The sequence below is a fragment of the Notamacropus eugenii genome, chromosome 1 (assembly GCF_028372415.1).
Source record: "Notamacropus eugenii isolate mMacEug1 chromosome 1, mMacEug1.pri_v2, whole genome shotgun sequence".
Classification (NCBI taxonomy): domain Eukaryota; kingdom Metazoa; phylum Chordata; class Mammalia; order Diprotodontia; family Macropodidae; genus Notamacropus; species Notamacropus eugenii.
Window position 1 is genome coordinate 510,017,838 of NC_092872.1, and position 20,557 is coordinate 510,038,394.

The following is a 20,557-nucleotide window of genomic DNA, read 5'->3' on the forward strand; positions in this document are numbered from 1 at the left end:
CACAAAGCAGCAAAGAATAGTAGAAGAGGGAACATATCCACAGAAAGCTTGGCATGAGGACTAAATAAGTTAGATTCTTTCAAGAGCATTTATGAATGAAATTGGAAGGACAACAGTGAAAAATGGAAAAGTTTTGTCAGTATCTTCATAGTGGGTTTTGTTGGTAATATATGGGAATGCTCATGATTTATGTGAATTTATTTTCTGTCCTACAATTTTATTGAATTTATGGTTTTAATTGATTTTTGATGGATTCTGTAGGTTTTCTTATGTAAAATATATTATCTTCAAAAAGCCAATATTTCTTTACTTGATTTCTTTCTTATTTTATTGCTATACTTAGCCTTTCTAGGCTAGATAGTAGTGGTGATAAGGTGAACCCCTGCTTTACCTATGATCCCTCTAGAAAGGTCTCCAACAATATGCCATTACATATGAATTTTGCTCTTGGTTTTAAATGGACATTATTTACAATACTAAGGAAATGCCCATTTATTCATATGTTTTCTAGTTTTTCTTTTAAAAACAGCAATAGGTATTTGATTTTGTCAAAAACCTTTTCAACATCTATTGATATAATTGTGTGATTTTAAAATTTATAATATCAACATGATCTATTATATTCATAGTTTTTTTCATGTTGGACTAAACCTGAATTCTTGAGAGAAACACAATATGTCATTATTGGGTATAACCTTTCTAAGATATTATTGCAGTCTATTTGTTTTTTGGTCTATAATTATTTTTCTCTGCTTTAGATTTCAAGACCATATTTGTGTCATAGAAAGATTGGAAGAGTGCCTCCTTTTCTTATTATCACAAATGTAATACTGGAATTAATTGTTCTTTGAATGTTTGAGAGAATTCACTTATAAATTCATGTAGTCCTGGAGGTTTTCTTCTGCTTCTTCAGGAGTTCCTTATGGTTTACTTGACTTCTTTTTTCTGTTAGGTTATTTAAGTAGTCTATTTTTTTTTTTTGTTGATCTGAATCTTTTGTATGCTTTTTAAGGTGTTTGTTTTAAACTTAAATGCAAAATGAGAAAAAAAGGAACGTTTCCATGTACACAGCAGGACATAGAGGATTCGCTTTTGAAAAGCTATGTAAAAAATACTGCATATTGTTTTCAAAGCTACTTAGCTTTTCTGTGCTTCCTTTTAAGTTTTCTTTGTTCTCTGCTGTTTACTTTTTATTTTTTTCTCTCTCTTCCCTAACGTACCCTACAGAAAGCTACAGTTAAACACAAATAGACACTTATAAGCATATATACATACACTCACACATATATGCATATATACACACATATATAAAACTATACTTCTATTTATGAATTCATATTTTGTATATTTTAAGGAATTAATCTATTTCCTCTACATTGCTATTTTTGTTAGTATATAATCATTTTTGATAAATTCCTTTTATTTTTACTTGTGAATTGTCCTTTTTTCATTTTTGATATGAATAATTTGACTTACCTTTCTTTTTTTAAAAGATTAAGTCTTTAGTTTATTATCATTAAAAAAATCCCAAATCCCTAGATCTATTCATTAGTTTGGTTTTTTTTTGCTTTTGATTTGATTAATCTCTTCTTTAATTTTCAGCTTTTACTTTGTTGTTTAGTTGGGTTTTTAAAAATAGTTGTTTAGGCTTTTGTAAATTGTATGATCAATTCATTAATTTGTTCTTTTTCTTTTTTTATTGAATGAAAGCATTTAGAGATACATTTCTTCCCAAAGAATTATTCTAGCTGCATCTCATAAATTTTGGTATGTTATTTTATTATTATCATTTTACTAGAGGCAATTTTCTATCGTTATTACAATTTCTTCTTTGACAAGTTCTTTAGAATTATGTTATTTAGTTTCCAATTACTTTTTTATTCTTTTGTCAAGGGCTCTTTTTTAAATGTAATTTTTATTACATTGTGACCAGTAAATGGTGTGTTTAGTACTTCTGCTTGCCTACATTTTTGATGAAATCTTCAAGGTTCAATAACTGATGAATTCTTGTAAAGGTGTCATGTACAGCTGAGAAGTATGGCATATAATTGTTTGTAGCAGTTTGTTGTGAATTCACCTTGCTCTTTTTATTTTGGTTAATTTCGTTTTCCTTTGTCTGATCACCTTAGCTAGTCTATTGATTTTGTATGTCTTTTCAAAATATCATCTCTTGTTTTTTTTATCAGTCTTTAGAGTCTTTTTATTTTTAGCTTTCTCTATTTCTACTTCAACTTCCTTTTTTTAACAATTAAATTTAATTTTTTTTGTTAAATTCTAAACTCTCTCCCTTCTTGCCTTCCAGTCCCACGCTAGAGAAGACCACCATTTGACACACACACTCACACACAATTTTATGGATGTATAAATATGTATAGGTACATATATATTACACACATATATAAAACCTACTGTGCCTACTTCTATTTATCAGTTTTTAAGGTGGATAGCATCTTCCTTCATAGTTCCTTTGAAGTTGATTTGAGCATTTATAATACTCAGAATAACTTAGCTATTCACAGTTATTCTTCAAGCAATGTTGCTGTTACAGGATACAATATTCTCTTGGTATTTATCTTTCAATATTTCTTTTTTAGACTTGTGTAGTGATTGCTAATCTTTGGTATTTGTGGATTGAAAAGTCTAGAAATCACTTCAGCTGCCAGGGACTCAGTTCCCTGAGACCTGCTCTGGGTTTGCTGGGGCCCAGTCTGTGTCTACATGTCCTATGCTGGACTGTACTCTTCTCCCAAAAAGGGACCCACTTCAATTCCTCTCTCCAATCCCCTCAACAATGGTCGACTCACTTCAAAAATTGTTTTTTGCTGAAGACCAATTTAATGCCAGTATAACTTCAGCTTCATTGTATCCTGTTTCTTGACTCTGAGGGCTGTGAAAAGATTTTCCTCAGAAAACCTCTACCTACTTGTCAAATACCCCAGAAGTGAAATAGGATTGGGAAATTTCAGTGAAATTCAGAGTCTCTGACTCAATGCAAGCAAGAGGTCAAGTGTTCCCACCTGGTGATGTCAAGAGGATTCTGGCAAAATGATCTTTTAAATTCTTGTGCCATTATTGAAATGGGCTGAGTAGAAGAAAGCCTTTTTTCTTGATTTTTATAATTAATATTTCATTTTAGAGATTTGCTCAGCAATGAGCCAAATTTTCAAAATGCTCTCTGATTTCACTCTTTTCTTTGAAAGGGAATTAGATTTGAAACAAATTGTTCCTTACTATTTTTGTGAGGGGTCTTAATGCAATATAAATGAATGGTATCTTCATTTTTGTGTTTATTAGTCAGAACCAGATTCTTAGAGATCATTTAATACAATCCTTTCACTTTATACAAGAGGAAACAGACTCCAAGAGAAGTGATATGCTCAAGGTCACCCTGAGAGTTTGTGGCCCAGTCAAGATTAGACTATAAGCCCCCTGAGAAATAGCTCATTATTTCAAATTCTGTACTGTTAATGTATTCTGATTTCTATTTGAGACCCATTTAGAGAAAAACAGGGATGACACAGTGGATAGATGACACAGTGGATAGAGTACCAAGTCTGGAGTCAGGAAGATTCATCCTCCTGAGTGTAAATCTGGCTTCACACATTTAATAGCTGTGTGACTCTGGGCAAATAACTTACCACTAGTTGCCTCAGTTTCTGCATCTGTAAAATGAGCTGGAGAAGGAAATGGGAAACCAATCTAGTAGTTCTGCCAAGAAAACCCCAAATGGGATCATGAAGGGTTGGAAACCACTGAAATGATCCAATAACAATAGAGGGTTTTGTGAGGAATCTAATTATTAATCAAAGTCAGCTGTGCAAGGTATAGTTTATCTTCTGAAAAGGGGGGGAAACCCACTCTAAAGTCTGATCCTGGAGCTTCCAGCAACTAAATTCTCCTCATAGGGAACAGATGGTGCAAACAGGTCACTGGCTACAAGAGTTGGCCGCAAGATCTACCAAACAGAATAGCAGAAGACCTTGTTGCCAGTACGTAGGGAGAGCAAGGAGAATTTTCAGTGACCTTCAAAGAGTGTGCTATATCTGAATTTCTGCCAGCATGAAGTCACAACTCTGAATGTGCTGTAGGGTCCCTGCAAGAGGAAAGGGTGGAAGGGCTACAGTGAAGCCTCTCTGATCTCCAGGCAATCAGAGAGAACATGTTCATTGAAAGAATGAAAAAGTACATCTGGGTGGAGTCAAGATGGCAGAGTAATTGCTTGACTTCTCCCCCAAACCCCTCCAAATACCTGTAAAATAAGACTCTAAACAAATTTCAGAGCAACAGAACCTACAAAAAGACAGAGTAAAGCACATTCCAGCCCAAGACAACCTGGATGGTCAACAGGAAAGGTCTGTTGAACAAGTCTGGGAGAGGACCTCAGTGCAGGCACTGACTGGGCCCCAGCAAACCCAGAGCAGGCCTCAGGGAACTGAATCACTGGCAGTTTATGTTGTTTCTAGACTTTTCAACCCACAAATACCAAAGACAGTTTAGAAGGTCAGTGGGAAAGGTTTGTTGGACTTGGGTGAGAGAAGAGCATAGACTAGCCCCAGTGCAGCTTTGGGGCACTGGTTGCTCTCAGACTACAGATGGTAATGGGATGGAACAACTGATCAGAAAGAGATTGCAGGTATCTCTTTGTTGGCACTGAGTCAGGATTCTGTTGCTTTTCCCATACTTGGATCTGGGTTGCAGTCCTGGGTGGTAGTTCTGGGGCAAGAAAGAGCACTGTCATAGCAGAGCTTGTGTAGCAGTAAAGAGGGAACCCTCCTCATCATTCTAGGGTAGAAAAGAGTACTTGTGGTCACTCACTGACCAGAGCACAGACCAGGAGAGGAATAAATGCCTCTCTTTAGATCATATCTCATTAGAAGAACTGAAGACTCACAGGTCCCTAGAATTATCTTTGAGAACAGTTGCACAGAACCCCTGAAGCTTGGGACAGTACAGCCTCCATGCTGGAAGCAGAGTCCTGCCTTAATAATGAGTTAAGAAGTCAAGTAATTGGCTGGGAAAATGAGAAAACAGTGGGAAAAAATCAGACTATAGAATCTTACTTTGGTGACAAAGAAGTTCAAAACATAAAACCAGAGGAATGCAACAATCCAAAGCCTCCAAGAAAAATATGAATTGCTCTTAGACCATGGAAGAGTTCAAAAAGGATTTTGAAAATGAAGAGTAGAGGAAAAATTGGGAAGAGAAATCAGAGTGAGTCAAGAAAATCATGAAAAATGAGTCAATAGCTTGCTAAAGAAGACCCCCAAAATACTGAAGAAAAATAGGATAGACCAAATGGCAAAAGATACTCAAAAAGTCAGGGAAGAGAAGAATGCCTTTCAAAGTAGAATTGACCAGATGGAAAAGGAAGTCCAAAAGTTTACTAATTAAATAATTCCTTAAAAATTAGAATGGAGGAAGTGGAAGCTAATGATTCTATGAGAAATCAAGAAATTATAAAACAGAACCAAAAGAAAACAAGTAGAAAATAATGTGAAATATCTCATTGGAAAAGCAACTGACCTAGAAAATAGATCCAGGAGAGATAATTTAAAAATTATTGGTCTACCTGAAAGCTATGGTTAAAAAAAAGAGCCTAGATATCATCTTTCAAGAACTTATCAAGGAAAACTGCCCCGATCTTCTAGAACAAGAGGGTAAAACAGAAATTGAAAGAATCTGCTGATCACCTCTTGAAAGAGATCCCCAAAAGAAAACTCCAAGGAATATTATAGTCAAATAGAAAATATTGCAAACAACCAGTAAAAAACCAATTCAGATATTATGGAAACACAATCAGGATAACACAAGAGTGAACAATTTCTACATTAGGGGATCAGAGGAATATGATTTTCTAGAGGTCAAAGGAGCTAGGATAAAAACTAAGAATCACCTTCCCAGAAAAACTAAGTGTAATCAGAGAGGGGGAAAATTGATAATAAATGACATAGAGGAATTTAATGCATTCTTGAGAAGCCTGAGCTAAATAGAAAATTTGACTTTCAAATAGAAGACTCAAGAGAAGCATGAAAAGATAAATAGGAAAGAGAAATAATAAGGGACTGTAAAAAATTGAACTGTCTGCATTCCTACATGGAAAAATGATATTTGTAACTCATGAAACCTTTCTCAATATTAGGGTAGTTATAGGGAATATATATAGACAGAGGGCAGAGGGTGAGTTGAATATGAAGGGATGATATCTAAAAAATAAAATTAAGGGGTGAGAGAGGAATGTACTGGGAGGAGAAAGGGAGGGGGTAAATTATCTCACATAAAAACAGCAAGAAAATGTTTTTACAGTGGAGGGGAAAAGGGGGGAGGTGAGAGGGAATGAGTAAACCTTAATTTCATCGGATTTGGCTTAAGGAGGGAATAACATGCACACTCAGTTAGGTATGGAAATCTGTCTTACCCTATAGGAAAGTGGGGGAGAGGGGTTAAGAGGGTGGAGGTGATAGAAGGGAGGGCAGATTGGGGGAGGAGTAATTAGAAGCAAACACTTTTGAGGAGGGACAGGGTCAAAGGAGAGAACAGAATAAATAGGGGTAGGTGGGATAGTTTGAAGGGAAATATAGTTAGTCTTTCACAACATGACTATTTTGCATGACTACACATGTGCAACCTATATTAAATTGCTTGCCCTCTCAATGAGGGTAGATGGGGAGGCAGGGAAGGAAGAGAATTTGGAACTCAAAGTCATAAAAAATAAATGTTAAAAGTTGCTTTAATGTACAACTGGGAAATAAGATACAAAGACAATGGTATATAGAAATTTATCTTACCCTACAAGAAAATAGAATGTGAAAGGGATAAGAGTAGTGGGGAGAGTGAACAAAAGGAGGGTAGATTGGGGAAAGGAGTAATCAGAATTCACACTCTATTTAGGGTGGGGGGAGGGGAGAGATGGGGAGAAAATTTGGAACTTGTAATCTTGGGGAAGTGAATGTTGAAAACTAAAACAAATAAATAAAATTTAAATGTGAAAAAAGGTATCAATCCCATTTTTTTTTTTTAAGAATAGAAAAGTGCTTCAAGAGGAAAACAAAGAAGAACAAGGATTTGAAGAAGCAAAGTGTCAAGTTGTAGGAGGGTAGAAGAAAAAGACCCAGAGAAGGAAAAGAAGAAGGGTTTTTGAGCATTTGGAGCTGATAGACTGGAGATTATTTTCATAGGGAGTACAATAGCTTTTTATCATCTGCAAATTTAATCAAATCAAATCTGCCACCTGTGCCTTCAATCAAATAATAATAGATGTTACATACCATTTTAAGATTTACAAAGCACTTCATTTATGTTATCTTATAAAAACATTAAATAACATAGGATCAAGGATGGGGTCTGGGCCCCAGTGTTCCCAGGTACAGCAACTCCAAAGTATAACTAAAAGGAAATTTATGCCAAAGTTGTGAGTGTGTGTGTCCTGTTGTTGTTGTTACTTCATGGCTATTTAACTATAATAGGTCACACCATCTATCCTTGTAAAGTTGAAAATATGTCCTTACATGGGTTGATATTTATAGTTGTTATGGTGTTCCCTAGCCTAGCCTCTACCATTGAAAGCCTTGAACAGAAATGGACTTTTCCCAGTGGAATGCTTCAACAGAGTGGGTCACACAGGAGGAGAGATGACTTTCCTAGATATTCTAAGCAGAACAAGGGTCTTGCTGAGATTACTTTGGGTATGCTTTCTCCTGTGGAGCAGGTCAAGATTAGGACTACTCTGTGTGGGTACAAGCAAGAGATCTCCCACAAAAGGCTGACAGAAATCTGGACCTGGAAACAAGAAACAAAGGGATGAGTCATTTTAATATCATTCATTCATTTATTTTAGTAGTTCTTTAACATTTACCAACTACTTTACATACATGATCTCATTTGATCACTATTAGAACCCTGAGAGGTAAGTGCTTCTAAGTATTATTATAATTAAAATGTCAAAGATCAGAATATTGAGGAATAGAGAGATTAAATTATGTTCTCACAGCCTCACAAATGTCAGAGGCAGGATGTGAATGTAGGTCTAAAGTAATTAATGAGTATATAAGAGCAACACCTGACACCAGAGAAATTCTATCTATTCTAGACTATTCATGATCAGTGTGTTGAAAAGTCCCTGAGGTCTTGTCAAACTGTTTTTTTCTTTCATTTTTTTAGTCTTACTAAGAATTAGTATCATTATGAATTTGTGTCATGTTTATAATTTATTTTGGAGAATTATTATTAATTATTGATATTATTAATTTTGTGTTATTAAGAATTGGTCTCTGGATAGGGAAGAAGACATGGGATACATTGAAAAACTAAGATAATATTAAAATAAAAAAATCATTAAAAATTAAAAGTAAAAATGGATCTCAACATTCTAAAACAATTGTCTGATTCTAATAATAGCAAGGCTAATAGCTCACATTTATGCAATAATAATAATTTAAATTTGTAAAGCACTCAGAGATTTGCAAAGCACTGTGCTTATAACAACCCTGTAAGGTATGTAGTATAAATGAGAAAAATGAGGCTGAGGCTAAGTGGCCTTCCCAGGGACATATAATTACTGACTTTCAAAGTGACCTACATTTCACGTGGTCATGGAAAAAATAGCAAAATGATTGAAGAATGAGCTTAGGTATACACACAACATTAAAATATTGGGTTATTGACTTGTCTGAAATTGGCATTTGTCTAGCTCTTGTTTTGCTCATTTCTAAAACTGCTGGGCAGGAGGCACATTTGCCTTCATTATTAAGTTGAAATATAAGAATAGCCCTTCCTGAAAAGCTTCTGCAGGCTCAGGGCATCAATAATGGTCTGTGGGATGCTGATTACTGCAGGGCCAATTAGTTGTCCTTTGCAACAGTGAGAAAGAGGACGCACTAGCTCATGTTTTAGCACTTTTGGCAAGCAGGGTGAAGTAAGACCTGGTGGTGATGCACTTAGCAGATAGTATAAAGTGCTAAAACCTAAATCCAAGACACTCCTCTGCTCATATTCTAGAACTTGTCTTTCTTCCCAACCTCCTCACTGAAGCCTTTGCTGGTGGCTATTTGTCACCTCATACTATTATTCCTTATCTTATTTGTCTGAGGCCTAGAATTGACTTTATTTTTTCAATATTGCTGACATATTTAGTGTTGGTTCTTTGTCCTGAATCTTTTGTCCCTTCTTATGCAATTGGTCAGCCATGAAAATAAGCCAATGGATTTTTAGTGCTTAATCAAGCAACTCTGGGTGAATGTTAATTGAGAGGAAGATGGTCTAGTGACGTCAGAAGACCTGAGTTCAAATCCTGCTTCCACTGTTATATCTGTGTGATTTTGTCCAAATCATGTCACTTTTCTGGGGCACTATTTCTTTGTTTAATGAAGAGGATCTCTAAGGTCTCTTTCAGCTCTAAATCTATCGTTATGGTCCATGATCTATTATTTCTGTAGTTAGTCATGAGGAGGTCCTTTTTTACAATTCTCTTATGTACTCATCATGTATCATTGTGCATTATAGTTGTGCATGCAGCAATATAATGTAAACTCCTTGAGTAGAGGGATTACTTTTCACTTCTATGTTTTTGTCTTCAATGCTTTGCACAGTACCTTGTAGATTGGCAGGTGGGAGGCTCAGTGGATAGACTGCTAGGCCCAGAGTCAGGAAGACCTCTAAGTTCAAATCTGGACTCAGACACTTTCCTGGACAAATTATTTAATCTCTGTCTGCCTCAGTTCTCTCATCTGTAAAATGGGGATAATAATACCACCTACCTCCCAGGGTTGCTATGAGGATGGAATGAGATAATAATTGTGAAGTCTTTAGCACAGTGCCTGGAACATAATAAGTACTATACAAATATTATTATTATGATATAGGAGACAGTGTTACTTAGGAGGCTGAAGTGAACTCTATGTGTGTATGTGTATATACGTATATGTATCTATCTATATCTTTGCCGATTTCTACATATCTATACTGATATACATATATACTGATATAGATAGAGTTTAGTCATTCAGTCATAGACCACAGTACTCCAGGGGTTTTCTTGGCAAAGATTCTGAATAGTTTGCCATTTCCTATGCCAGTGAATTAAGGCAAACAGAGGTTAAGTGGCTTGCCCAAGGTGATGAAGCAAGCATCTGAGGCTGGATTTGTACTCAAATTTTCCTGACTCCAGACCCAGTGCTCTATTCACTGAGCTACCACCTAGATGCTTCTGTCTGTATCTGTATCTCTACCTATTACCCCCCCCCCACCCCGCCTGCCTCTATCTCTCTCTGTCTCTGTCTCTGTCTCTCTCTCTGTGTCTCTGTCTCTGTCTCTGTCTCTCTCACACACATACACATCCCTTTATTAGACTGTGAATTCTATGAAAGCAGGAACTATATCTTAACTAAAATGTCTATCCTTCCAAACCAAGCTTGGTGCTCTACAGACATGAAGTGCTCCATAATTATCTGTTGAATTGGATTCTTCTGATCATCTAATAATTAACAAGCATTATTAAGGGCTTCCTGTGTGCCAGACATTATGCTAACTGCTGGGGATACAATGAAAAAGCAAAGAGTCCCTGTCCTCAAGGAGCCTACTTTCTAATGGGGGATACGCCCCCTCTCTGGCTACTCCTCTAACTCCCACTCATAGTTAGGGTTGGATCCCCAGAGGGATGATTGACTCAGGTTCTAGGGATAACTCTGTAGGTTGCACTTCTAATGTTTTAGTGCCTGATTTTCTCTCCTCATCCCAATGTGTTTCTATTAATAATCAGCTAGTAGACTTAACTTTTATTTACTAGGATGATATAATAAGAATAATTAGTATAAAATATTCCCCTAAAAGCTTGGCACACACTGTCCAACAGAGATACGTGAGGGGAATGGGTGTGCAAAAGGGTAGCTAAGAACTTCTGGTGGTAGAAGTTCTTTGACTTTTTGTACAACTCTCATTCAGCTTCCTTTGAGGGTAGCTCTCTACTGGGATGGATGGCCTCAGCTGGGCTGTGAGGATTCATTTCTCTCTGCAGTCCAGATCTAGCCCATTTTTCCACCATGAGGATTTATGTTTACTGAAGCTTTCTCCTTCCTTAGGTTACTGTCTTTCCACATTCATCAGTTCTAAGTGTCTTTCTGCTCCTTATACAAATGCTTTGCATGCTGTCAGCGGTGGTCACTCCAGGGACCTCATAAGGAGGACCTTGCAGCCCTAGATCCTTAACTCACAAAGTTATTCCCTGGACACATCCATCTTGAGGCTTCTGCTCAGTCATATACTCAGGGAAGGAAACACAAAGAAGGCATTCCAAACTCTGATTCGGTATTGCCATGAGTGGTATCTCTCATGTGTTCTAAAAGCATGTAGACGATGGAGAGAAATGGAACCAACTTCTCTTCCCCTACCTTGCACCTGAAAATGCTTCTTAAAGCATTCTTGCCTCCCTCAGACGCAGGAAGAAAACCTCAAGTGCCCTGTGACTTGCTTTTATATAACCCTTTTGTCATTTGCTTCTCTAGCTCAGCAGCCTATTAGGGGACATGTTAGCATTACACAATGTGAGTGCTTTAGTTACATATAGCCAAAAGCTTTCCTGGTTTCTGATGATAGACCCCCTAAGTTTCCATATGGTAGGCTGGAAGCAGGCAAGGAGTTAGAGGTGGGCCTGATCCAGGCTGGTACCCTTTTAGTTTAGATTTGAAGTAGTTGAAATAAGGTATTCAGTAGTCATTGAGCAGTTAACAAAAGGAAATTTGCTTAATTCTAAAGTAGCAAGAGTATCCAACAAGGACACAGTAATACTTAGCTTCTACAGATGGGGCCTTCCATGTCTCCATCCTGAAATATATCTGTTCCACAGGGCAAGGGCTAGTGACTTGCTTGTCCTGGCATCTACTAAGTTGGAAGGATTATTAGTGTTTGGTAGGAAGGGGTTCAACTGGTAAGTCGTCATAGAAAGTACCCTAGCACAGGCAGGATGACCTGCTAGCACAGGGGTTTGGATCTGCTTTTCTCAAAGGAAAGCAGCTTTTAAGGGTCAACAATCTTTAATTACAGAGAAAGAGGTGAATATAGAAAATACAAACAGAAAATAGCACAAAGATCAACGGATAGGGCTCTGCCAGAATCAAAACAATATTGCTATACAATAGCTAGAGAGAGCCTTTATATCTGAGCAGTCGGGAGCTCTGAACATACCTCCATGGCTAGGGAACTGCAAGATCCTTCCCTCCAAGCAAAATACCAATTCAGAGTGTATGTGTATGTACGTACGTACACACACACACATATATATATATACATACATACATACATGCATGCATACACACACACATATATACACTTCTTAGAGCCAGAAGGCTTCACAACCCTCATCACTCGGTGCCCAATTAGAAATTAGCAAAAGGTGTGAAAGCCTTCCTGCAAACAAGCCTCCCCTGAGCAAGTTTCCCTTAATGGGCTCCGAGTGATGCCAATTAATGGGCAGGCAAGATCTTAAATCCTGTTAACATTACACAGATGTAAGCTTAGGGTACCCTCCCTTTTTGAGGGATAGCGACTAAGGATACTTGCAGCTTTTGAATTTAAAAATCACATCCCCAGATGAGCAATTTTTTAGGGAGACTAATAGACATAATTCCAGCCTGGTATCCCTCTCTGAGGAAAACAGAACTCCCCTTTGGAGAGGGGTGGATAACACCTCAGAGCTATCTATTCATGCCTTCCTTTGATCCGCCTGACTATATGTTTAGATATCCAATATGGATATACACATTTTATACAGACAGTACAATTCTTACTTAAATTTGTGTCCACTGAAAGACCAGGATCTCTCTTTTCTTTAACTCTCACCATTTTGGTTACTCATGAAGACGTAGAACATTGATTAATCAATCTCTAGCAATGAGGAGATTGATTAATAACTAATTGATTAATGGACTTATACAAATGGACCTTTGAACCAAGGGTTCCATATATATACACTTAGTATTCCTTCTATCAGAATGTAAACTTTTTATAAGCAAGAACTGTTTAATTCTTTGTACTCATATTTCCAGTGTCTTAAACAGTCTGACTAGTAAGGGTTTACTAAATACTTGTTGATTGTTTGATAAATTCCCCATTAGAATATAGTTCCTTTATGACTCATGCAGGAATTTCTTTTGATTAATGATACATATTTGTAATGGTTTTTGTTCTTTTTGCCTTTTAAATGAATGGAGGAGGTAGAAGGGACAGAATTCAGAACCAAAAATAAAACAAAATTGATTTTAAAAATAGGGAATAGATACAATCACGGGAAAAAAAGAATATAGGCTTGGTGAAGACAGAGACTATCTCATTTTTTGTATTTGTATTTCAGGACTTTGTGTAGTGTCTGACACAAACAGGAAATGACTAATAAATGCTCTTCCCTTTTATTCACTCATATAAGAATACAAAACCCTGGACCTCCCAGGAGGAACATTTGAAGCACCAAAGCACATCTGCTAACAGTAATAATAGCACATTTTAAAAAGTACTTTACAATTGATAAAAATGATTTATGAGCTGAATCTACAGAGATCTTTGAAGTCTATTGCATAGTTTTCCCAGATGCATCAATTTCCATCATTCTCTCTTTTAGAGTAGTTTTCTTAGTTCACTTGGATAAAAACCATGACACTTTCCTCAAGGATGCTAGGAAGATGTGTTTGGGGGCAAAAAAATCTTTGCTTTGAAAAAGCTAACTCAAGTACGTCATCAGCCTCTAGGTCCTTAGTGCATCCTTTTAAGTAGCTCAAGACTGGTTTCATCAATTGATTACCAAAGCAACATACCCATCACTTGAGAGACAAGTACAGGGAGTAGGTGAGAAATGGCTTTCTTTTCACTATCAAAATGAAATGAGGATTAGGTTTTTCTGAGTTTGTGAGACAATTTCACTGGGGTGGAGCAGCCTGACCTTTTATTGTAGAGGAGGATGCGTAATTATTAAACATATTCTAGACAATAATTATCATTTTTCTTTCTTGTCTCATTTGAGTTCTTGTCATTTGGAACATCTAATCACTACCCAGGCAAAGAAATGTAAATCCAGATGAACTTTTCTCTGAAGAAAGACTACTTCTAAATAGTCTCACTTAGAACTGGGATGAATTTAGAAAATCATTGAGTCCAAGCAATAAAGTCCATGAAAATTAAATGACTAACATAATACCACATATGAAGTAAATATTAGAGAGAGGAGCTGAAACAAGGTCCTGTAACTCCAAATTCTGGGTTAACAAGCACAAATGGAACAAAACCAGACTAGACTACCTACAATTGTGGTTAATCGCACTATATTTCCTTTGCCTTTATATTCATTTTTACAAGCCCACATTTTGAAGTTCAATGCATCAAAAAATATAACAGTCTTCAACAAATTCCCTTATTTCAAAGTTCACAGAAATGAGGTCCAAAGAGGTTCAGTGATTTAACCGTTAATAAGTAACAAAACCAGAGTTTTAACCTATATGCTTTAATTTCAAATCCAATTCTCTTAGCACTAAATGAGGCTTTGGGAGTGTTTTGACTTTACTGAATTTGAACTCTTTTCATTATAAAGTGCTTCAGATCCCTTTATTCTTTTTGACTTTATATCCTCTGAAATATCAGAGGTACTTAATTCATGCTTGTTAATTGATTGATAGATTTTTGTCTGAATCTTCCTCTGATTAAATGCTATTTCTGAAGCACTGCTATGGAAATTTGTCTACTTCAGCTCATCTCCTTCACTTCTTAAGGCTATGGGGATGTAATCACTATTAACAGTAAAAATATCGTGGGAAATATTGATGAAGCAGAAAATGACAGCACCAGGAGAGGTTCAGCCCCTGACCTTAAAATTCAGGTATCTACTTTAGTAAAGAAAAAAGAAAAACTCCCCCTCCCTCTCCAACCCCAGTTGTCCACTTCCTCATTGCCTCCATCTCTACCCTACTCCCTGACACTCCCATCCCACTCCATATCTTCCTCTTCCTTTTACTGTTCCCTCTGGGATACCTGCTCCATAATGAACAAATTTCCTTTTATTTTTTACCACTTCATTTTTTGTTACCTTCAGTCTTCTTTCGCTCATGGAGACCTAGCTCCAGATGGGTGACCTTGCATTTCTGGCCACCCTTACCAGCACTGGTTAAACTTTCAGTCATATTGCTCCCTGCCCCACTCATACCTCACTCTAACTCACTCATTTGGTGAAAATGGGGGGGCTGAAATATTCTTTGTTCCCCACCGATACTTCTAGACCCTTCCTCTACCATTAGCATCCAGCACCCTCTCTTCCCTTGAGGTTCATGCAATCTAAATTTATCTAAACCTCGATGGTTCAGTGCCTGGCTCACAGTTTTTCTCTCCTCCTCCACTCCTACCCTTATTCTATCAAAATACATGTCGGTATTCCCTGAAATACCCTAATTTACTATTTCCTCAGACTACTCCACTCCATCTCATCCACATATAATCTTCTTGTCACCACCTGTAAGTATTCTGCTGTCATGTTCAGTAACGCTAAATTTCCTTTATCTAATCATATTTTTAAAAAAATCTTTCCTACACCTCCTAAATCTACTCTTTGCTTTGCTATGACCATTTATCTTTCGGGCCTGTCTGAGGCTCTCATTCCTCCTCTGGCAACATTTTTCTCCCTTCCAAATTTCAGGCATAGGAGATAGGATAGGAGCTGGACCTCTGATTTCATTAATACAGGGAACTCCCAGATGAAGACTCTTCCTTTGCCCTTACAGATAAATAGATCTTATAGCAGCGCTTCTTAAACTGTGGAATGCACTGTGCCTTCTCTCAGGCCACACCACCAATTGAACACTGCTGAAAAGTGAAAAGGGGTCTCCAGTGGAAAAAGTTTAAGAAGCCCTGGTTTAGAGCTCTAAAAAGTTAAGAGATTTGCCTGAGGTCACAAAGCCAGAATGTATCAAAAGGAGGACTTGATCCCAATTTTGAGGCCTTCTCTGCAATCCACTAGGCTGTGGTGTCTCTGCCAATCTCAACGCCTTGGTTAATTAGTTCAACTTTACGGCATTCTCTATTCTTGAATCCCTTATTTCCATGTCCTGTTGCTGAACACACCTTGCCAATTTGCAACTCTGGATTACTCTTCCTACCTACCTCCTTTGCTTTTATGCATCCCCTACTAAACAGAACTAGAGGACTGTATAGAACTATGCTACAAACTTATGCAGGGAAATCTCCACTGGGTCCCCACTCCAGCATGCCAAAAACCATTCCTCCTCCTTAATTGATTTTTCCTTTCTATTCACCATAGTAGTTGGTTTAAACTTTCTCTTTTCTCCTCAAGTCTCTCAGACCATCTCTTCTCCCTCCCTTTTGCTGTGGACTTTGCCCCATACTTTAGTTGCCCCCTCCCTCATTGAAAATATTTGCCTCAAACTTCCTTTTCTCCCCTCCTCTCACATGCCTTTGACATTACCCTCCACTAGCTGTTCCTTTGCTCCACTCTGGTGGTTTTCTTCTTGTTATGGATCATCCTCTATGGATTCTTGATCTCATACTTTCTTATTTTCTCCAGCAGATTGCCCCACTCATCCCCATATTCTTTCTCTGTCTCCAATCTTCAATCTCTTGCTGTCTCTTATTCCTTCCTTATTGCCTACAAACATGTCTAAACTTCTAGTGACCTTAAAAATCCTTCACTAGAACCTATTATGCCCAGCAAGGTCACATCTGATATCTCCCACTAAGCTTGAAAAAGTTCTTTACTCTCTGGTGCTGCCATTTCTCCTATCATTCCCTTCGAAACCTTTTACAATGTGGTTTCTGACTTCATTATTCAAATAAAACTACTCATATCATAGTTAGCAATGGTATCTTTTTTTTGGTAAATAGTATTTTATTTTTTCCAATTAAATGTAAAGATAGTTTTTAACATTTATTTTAATAAGATTTTTAGGTCTAAGTTTTGCTTTTTCTTCCCCCTCTCCCTTTCCCAAGACGGCAAACAATTTGATATGTTTTATACATGTGTGGTCATGTTAAACATATTTCCACATTGGTCATGTTGTGAAAGAAGAAACAGGAAAAAGGGAAAAAATGATGAAAAAAAGCCCAAGAACACAAAATGAAGAACCTGGTCCATAGGTGTAGTGGTCCATTGTAGGCACTTAATAAATGTGTATTTCCATCCTTCCTCTCTGTAGCATTTGAGAGTGTTAACAATATTCATCTTTTGGATTCTATGCCCTTCTTGAGTTTCTGGGCCACTGCTCTTGAGTTTTTGTGTCTCTGATCTTTCTATGTTCTCCTCCAACCCATCTAACCTCTCCTTTGCTGGATCTTCTTTTCTTTCTATATTCTTCTTTTAAAAAACAAATATTTGTTGATTTTTTTTGTTTTTACACTGTCCAAACTTTCCCTTGTATCTTTTTTCTTGTGTCTTATTTCCTATATAACAAAGAATATTTTTAAGGAAAAAAACACAAAGAGGAAAGAGAAAAATAATCAGAAAAACTGATTAGTCCATGGAAAAAAAATATATGCAATGTTCCACACCTGTGTAGCACCCACCTCTGCAAAGGAGTGGGGTGGGGGAGGTGTTCTCTTATATATCTTCTGTGGGCCACATTTGTTCTTGGTAATTTTGCAATATTCACTATAAATTGTTTTATGGTTGTTCATTCCATTTACATTGTAGTAGTAATCGTGCATATCGTTTTTCTTGTTCTGTTCACTTCACTTTGCACCAGGATGCATCATGAAGGCACTGCCCATCCGGGGGGCGGGCACTGAAAGGCATGGCTCAGTGAAGGCCCACTCGAGGAGATTAGACAATGACTGTATAGAAGATAAAATGATGACTATGCAACTGGGAAGAGGAGTTCAAATTCTTCCTCACACACTTACTAGTTGTATGATTTGGGACTAAAAACTACTTTATCTCTCTTACCCTCAGTTGTTTTTATCTATAAAATAGGCATAATAATAACACTTGCCTCCCAGGGTTATAATGAAGATCAAATGAAATAAAATATTTAGAGTGCTTTGTGAAACCTCAAAACATTATATAAAGGCTAACTATTATTATACTTTCAACAATTCTGCAAACAGGTGCTAACACCTTGTGGGTCAAAGCTTTATGCTAGGTACAAGATGCTGGAAGAGTTACAAAACTGCAAAGAAAGGATATATCTGGTTAAGTTTGAATCTTAGATCTAAGATATATTTCTTTTTTCGCAGAAAAGGGAAAGAGTTCAAAGTAATTAAACTAACACTATAGTAATTATTCTAACTTTGATAGGATCACTGATTCATTAATTCATTCACAAAATAATTAGTAAGTGCCGGCTGAACAGGTAGAAAGTTTATGAAAGATATTTCATTTGTAGGTCCCCATGCCATCCCCTATTCCTGAGACTGGGAAAGGAGGAAAATATAGGTATGCAAGAACTGGAGCCTTGGATAGTACTGTAATCAACCTTTCTATAAACTTCGACTAACTGGTCCTAGTTCTAGGGTCAAGCAAAACAAATTTAATCCTATTCCCTCACAATAATTCTTTAAATGTTTGAAAGGTGATCATGTTCCCCTTACATCTTTTATTTTTCAGGCTAAACATCTCAAAGTCCTTCCTCACATGACATGAACTTGAGTCCCTGTATTATCCAGAATACTTTCCTCTAGATTTAAACTTCCTTCTAAAACATGGTACTCAGATTTCAGACACAACATTTCATATCTGGTCTTATTAACAGAATGAAATTTGTCTATAATTTGTCTTGTTCTGGACAGTATGCTTTCATTAATATAGCCTAAAATTGCGTTTGTTTATTTTTGGTTGCCATGTCTTACTGCTGACTCATGCTGTGCTGAAGTCAATCCCTCCCCCCACCCCAAGTCATTTCATACCAACTGCTATGCAAATATGTCATTCTTATCTTGTGTACGTCACTCATATGACCTGGAGGGAGTGATGACCCTTAGATTCTGCCTCTCTTACCTCGTCGTGTCACCTGCCATATATGAAGGAGCCCTTCATCTCTGGACATGCCAGAATAAAGAGACAGTTTCCAAAAATGCAGCTGGTTGCAGTTACAAACTCAATTGATAGGCCAGCACTGAATGTCCACACTTAGGTTAGTCTTCCTGCTTCCCAGAGGCAGGTTCCTGGCACCTCCCATGTGGATGGTGCCTCCTTACCATGTGGCATTACCAGCTATTTTATGAATGAAGAGAGAGAGAGAAAGAGGGGGAAGGAGAGGAGGAAGGGAATAATTATTCATATAGCATTATTATATGTGCTAAACATTTTATAAATAAATATTATCTCATTTGATCCACACAAGTGTTGTTATTATTTCCATTTCACAGTTGAGGAAATTGAGGTGAACAAAGGTTAAGTGATTTGTTCAAGAACACACAGTTAGGAATTATTTGAGGACACGTTGAAACTCAGCTCTTCCTGGCTCTAGGTCTAGCACTCTAGCTACTGTGCCATCTCACTGCTTCTTTGACAGACAGACATTGTCTCAGTCAGGGAGTTCAAAATTCAGCCACTTCTGACTGTGTAGCCATTGGAAAGAGGATGCTTCCACCTAAGTGGTAGATCAACAGAGAATGCTGATGTATGGACCAGTCTTCCTGTTTCTCAGAATCAGGTCCTTAGAGCCTACCATGAGGATTATGACATTTTAAAGTGATCTAAACACATGCCAACCCCCTATATATATACAGCATATGTATATACATATAGGTACATTGAAGCCACAATATGTCATACTTAATATGGTATAATACATAATTATATATACCATATAATTTGAATATAATTATTTGTGTATGTGCATATATGTGCATATATACATGCATACACATACATATGTGTATGTGAGTGTATATATGTATATATATTATATATATAGTATTCAGACACATATACACCAAAAGCCTTTCCCCAATAAATAAGAGGCCAAAGGATAAGAATAAACAATTCTTAAAAGAAGAATTGTTACTACTGACAACTATGTAAAAGGGTGCTCTATTTCACTAATAATAAGAAAAATGCAAATTAAAACCACCTTGAGGTATTACTTTATAACCAGCAAAGTGACAAAGATGAGAAAAGATAGAAATAGTTAACATTGGGGGAGTTGGACTAATTCATTGCTGATGGAGCTGTGATTTAGTACAACCATTTTGGAAAGTAGTTTGGAATTATGCAAATAAAGTGACTTAAAATTTCCATATCCATTGACCTAGAGATTCTACTACTAGGCATAAATCCCCCAAATATCCCTGTACACACCCACATATTTGTATAAGGACTTTTTGTAACAAAAAAAATGGAAACGAAGTTGATATACATTGATTGGGTATTGGCTATCAAATTGTGGTACATGAATATTGTGGGATATTATTGTGCAGTAGGAACTAGTGAATATGATTAATACAGAGAAGCATGCAAAAACTTACATGAACTGATACTGAGGGAAATAAACAGAGCCAAGAAAACAATATGCACAATGGTTACAACAATGTAAATGGAAGGAACAATCAGAAAACAATTGAAAGTAGAAAAATGACCAAG

At 36.9% G+C, this 20,557-nt stretch overlaps 1 long non-coding RNA gene across 3 annotated transcripts in view; it reads left to right on the forward strand.

Moving 5' to 3' along the window:
• LOC140519945 (uncharacterized) overlaps positions 1 to 8,286 on the forward strand; it is a 29,809-nt gene extending 21,523 nt beyond the window's left edge. For all 3 annotated transcript variants that reach the window (XR_011972331.1, XR_011972329.1, XR_011972330.1), the window contains one exon: positions 7,020 to 8,286. This is a non-coding gene — a long non-coding RNA (uncharacterized lncRNA). The remainder of the gene's footprint in view (positions 1 to 7,019) is intronic.
• Positions 8,287 to 20,557: the final 12,271 nt, after the last annotated feature.